Source organism: Argentina silus (assembly GCF_951799395.1).
Source record: "Argentina silus genome assembly, chromosome: 6".
NCBI classification, from domain to species: domain Eukaryota; kingdom Metazoa; phylum Chordata; class Actinopteri; order Argentiniformes; family Argentinidae; genus Argentina; species Argentina silus.
The window spans coordinates 5,257,769-5,262,768 of record NC_139660.1 but is presented as its reverse complement, the minus strand read 5'-3'; the positions used below and the strand labels follow the sequence as shown (position 1 = coordinate 5,262,768).

Sequence of the window (5,000 nt, the reverse complement as noted above, 5' to 3'; positions counted from 1 at the left end):
GGAGGAGGTGGAGCAGGCAGGGAGCTCAGTGGATCACGGAGGAGGAGGTGTAGCCGCAGGGAGCAGTGGCCAGGTGTAATGTGAGACACCGCAGATAGAGAGACAATATGTCTTTAAATAATTAACAGCACAGATACTGGAGAGAGGGGGGTGAAACTAGTCAATATACTGTGGTGTGACTTATAGGCCACCTTTAAGGGCGGGTATGTCATCGTAATAATGATATTATGATATATATACAGTACCAGTCAAAAGTTTGGACACACCTTGCCAAGAGTGTGCAAAGCTGTCATCAAAGCAAAAGGTGGCTACTTTGAAGAATCTAAAATATAAAACATATTCTGGTTTGTTTAACACTTTTTTGTTTACTACATAATTCCATATGTGTTCCTTCATAGTTTTGATGTCTTCAATATTAATCTACAATGTTGAAAATAATAAAAATAAAGAAAAACCATTGAATGAGAAGGTGTGTCCAAACTTTTGACTGGTACTGTATATATATATATAGCCATTAGAAGATGGGTAAATTGTGAAGGGATGCACATGGTCAGCAACAATACTCAAATAGGCTGTGGCATTCAAGCAAATATTGATTGGTATTAACGGGCCCAAAGTGTGCCAAGAAAACATTCCCCACACCATTCCATCACCTCCACCATGAGAAGGTGTACAGGTGTTTCTAATGAAGTTCTCAGGATATTGTTTCTGTTCATGTACTCCCAATCACATTTTGTTAGCAACAGACTTCAGTGATTCGTATACATGAGCAGACCTTTGCATAATTTTCTACTAGCTCAAGTAGGAACAAACACCGTACGCCCTTCAGTGCCGTATAACAAGACATTTCATTTTATACTTCAGTGGACATATAGCCTCACATTGAGGAAATCATATTCATAGCATGTGAATGTACACGTGTACGCATTGGGCCATAATAATGACATGTTGTTTGGCACTCTGGCATGGGTGAGTAGGATGCTATGGGTCAGTACATGACATACATTATACGACTATACGTATGCATGTCCTGTCACGTTTTTTTCTTTCTATTATTACGCGACGTAGTGAGTCTGAGAACTCCACTCGGTTTTATGTTATGGAATCGTAATTACGTTTATATTGTCGCAGGCTGTTCTTTGCTGATTTACACTTCACCGTGATTACGCCGCGAAAGAGCCCGCCATATGCAACAGAAGTATTTATTATGCTAATTATACATTCAAATCTCAACGAGGAGCACTGGACCCGTAGTGGAGAAGAGAGAGCACCACGGTCGTTATCAACACAAGGACTGTCTTTCACTGAAGCAGGAAATAGGCATTCATAACAGATGCTTTCATCTATTTGATTTAAAAAAAAAAATAAAAAATAAAAACTTGGTGCCATCAATTCTCTGAGGGAAAACTGCAATAAAAATATGCTGGTCCTTGAAACATGCATGTACGAATATCCTTGGTATTCTAAAAGGTTCCTAAGATTCCTATTGTTGCTTTTGAACAATTGTATACTCTATATTGTATTAACTCATCTACAGTAATGTGACAATGTTATTATATGATCGTGAAACTATACAAATGGTCTATCTTATGCAAAGACATGTTCAGCAGAGGTCTGTATGGTGTTACCTCTGGTAGAATAGGATCTGGCCATGGGAGGGTTGGTGAGGTGGGGGGAGGGGAGGGGATGGACATTCTGTACTGGAGTTTCATGGCCAATGTGACGTGCAGCAACTCAAGGTGAGACTGCAGTCACTGTTCTCAGTGAGGCGTGGCACTCCCAGCTCTCCCGGGAGGTCACACACACTAAGTCAGTGTTCATTAGGTTGAACCTTGTGGCACTAGTCACCTGCGGAACTGTCCTGCATTATGTTTTTGACCCCAATCTAAACCCTGTTCCATCACCAATGACATCATTGCAGCTGAATTCAATGGGCTCGAGGGGCAGGGGTCTATGTGTTTGTATTCAGTCAATGCAGGGGCGCTGCTGTGCGTAACACAACATTAAAGTGGCTTTGATCACACACTTCCTGATCATGTGATCGACCTATGAAAGCACCTGCCTACCGGTAGAGTACTCCCCCCCCCCCTACCCCTATTCCCCCAGGATCTGTATCTTTTTATTTTTTGTTTGTTGTTTATTTCATTTTTATTTCTTTTGTAGCTGAGGAAGTGCACCTGCTTAACATCATTTTCAAAAAGCATCAACATGCGTCATTGTAAGGATACATGCTCTAATCAAGTCAACCATCTGGCAGGCTGCTTATGCACCATCAAGCTTAAACGCCGTACATCTGTTGATCAAATGGATGCTCCATTGTTTTCAGAGGCACACCCTTAACCTTTGAGGCTTTTTTAACATTGTCCCTGGCATATGCGCTAACTTTATGGCGCTGTCTACTGCAGAAGGATGGGTAGACAGAGGTTATTCAGATCGTTAACAAGAGGGTAATGTTAGACATTTACCTCAAGATCAGGCTGGTATTTAGTGATCATCTTTAGAACACTATTTGCAGTTTTATGTAAATGATTAGTTTTGCGGTTTGGGATTCAGTAATGCCGTTGTCTACGTCTACTGAAGTCTAACTGGCTTCTTATGGGTTAGAACAAGGGAAACTCCATGCTTATGAAGAAAGAGACTTTGATTAACTTTTCTCTACCAAATGTCCACATATTTGATATCCGTGCTAAAATTGAGGGCATATTTAGTGGGGAATGAAGTGTGTCAAGATATTGAGCGTTCGTGAGACAACTTCATGCATACATTCAACACACTGTCAGTGAACCGGCAGCATCTCCTCAGAACATGAAAGCAGTCTCTGACATTAGGATAAATTATTCCACTTTATTCTTTGTATGAGTCCCTTAGTCTCAGTGGCTATAGAATCCGTCAGCCTGCTTTAACAGACAGCCTTGCCTGTAATGCTATGTGCTCCCTCAATGAACTCTAAATAAGTCATAGCCCGAAGTGTGAGAGGGAAAGAGGGGGCTGCATAGTGCGTGCACTGTCTGCTGCCTGCCTGCCTGTCTGCCTGCCTGTCTGCCTGCCTGCCTGCCTGTCTGTCTGCCTGCCTGCCTGTCTGCCTGCCTGCCTGTCTTCCTGCCTGCCTGCCTGCCTGCCTGCCTGCCTGCTTGCCTGTCTGTCTGCCTGTCTGCCTGCTTGCCTGCCTGCCTGCCTGCCTGTCTTCCTGCCTGCCTGCCTGCCTGCCTGCCTGCCTGCCTGCCTGCCTGCCTGTCTGCTTGCCTGCCTGCCTTGCTGCCTGCCTGCCTGCCTGTCTTGCTGCCTGCCTGCCTGCCTGCCTGCCTGCCTGTCTGCTTGCCTGCCTGCCTTGCTGCCTGCCTGCCTGCCTGTGAGAGTCAAATCCATGGATGAATGAAAAAAAATCTTTTCATATTTATTGTAGTCCTTGGAATAAATTCAAGAAACGCCATGCTCTCTTGCAGGGATTAATAATGTATTAGATTCAATAATAAAGGTAATCAGCTGTCTGTATAGCTTACACAGACCCGTGTCCAATGCCAGACATATTTCAGAGCTTCTCGGGTTCCAGCGCAAGAATGCTCACCACCGTGAACCTGTAGATACCACAAGCCAATTCATTAAGCGCTTGCATCGCAGATTGATATGGCATTGATTCCATCTCCCCACACAAGACTGTTTTACAAGGCCATATCATGAGGACATTTGAAAAGGTTAAACCTCAGCAAAATATCGGACATGATTCACTAATTTCCAATTCAAATCCCAGGCTTGATTATGTACTTTTGGTACATTTTAAATGAGGTACATGCATTCAATGCACACATGCCACATTACATTGAGGTGGTCGCATTTCATGGTCTTTCATCATAGTAGTCTGCTGCTACCAAGCCTCAGCATACATACTGAACACATACAGTAGGGCCACATGCATACAGTGCAGATTCATCCTGTCTCGCCCACGAAGAGAAGAAGAAGAAGAAGAAGAACCACCTCAGCCATGCTCAGCTATCCTTTTAATCACTGTCTCTGATTGATTATCTTGGCGTAAAAGTGCACACTTTGCACTAAAGATGTCACTGTAAATATTTGACAAATGGCTCCCTCCGCAAACCGTACCGCTTAAACTTGAAAAAATCAGTGCACATATATACAGTATGTGTGTATTGACATGTTCCATCATGCATGCATTAAGTCACGGTTGAGGCGGAGGCGGGAGTGGGATGGTCGCTGATTGGAGCTCTCTTCTGTGGTATTGATTTTGAGGGTGAGGTAAAGGTGCAGTAAAATGGGTCACGTCAAACTGATTGTCAATCCCCTCTCCCTCATTGGAATACAGTTACCCAACTAATACACAACTCATTCTCATAAATTCAATATAGCAATTCTGACGAAATAACACAACAAAGACTTGGATATTGTATTATTCATTTCGGTGCATCACGCTTTTGTGTGAGAGCGGAGGTTTTCTCTATCTCACGGAAATGAGGTATTGCTGAATAAGCAAATGTTATGCGGTATCTCAAAGTCCTTTACTCTCCCTCCAATGTCTCTGCATACAGTAGAACGACGAGGAGGTTTGTAATGGAAATCAGACTGAATTGCATGCAGATCCCTTGTAAGTGTTTCAAAGCACAAGGTCAAAATGCTGGGAAAATTAGTGCCATACCTGCTGCAAACTTATTTATTTATAGTCCCAATTCCTTTAGTAGCTGAAAATATTTCTGCATGCATAGAAAACATAAATATGCAAATCACATCAGATGTATTTTTCTTTTTCCCTCCAACTGAATAATTTTGGATTATCAGTAGGCAGGCACTAAATCTCCTCTTTCTCTTGGCCTTGCTGCAGTCTGACACACACACACACGCACGCACACACACACACACACACACACGCATGCACATACACACACACACACACACACACACACACACACGCATACACAGAGACACACACATGCACACACGCACACACACACGCACACACGCACACGCACACACACACACACACACACACA

At 43.3% G+C, this 5,000-nt stretch overlaps 1 protein-coding gene across 1 annotated transcript in view; it reads right to left on the bottom strand.

Annotated features, from left to right (window-relative positions):
- The window catches only part of celf5a (cugbp, Elav-like family member 5a), a gene marked incomplete at its 5' end in the record, with an annotated part of 168,024 nt that overhangs the window by 6,707 nt on the left and 156,317 nt on the right, over window positions 1-5,000 (bottom strand). The window lies entirely within an intron of this gene.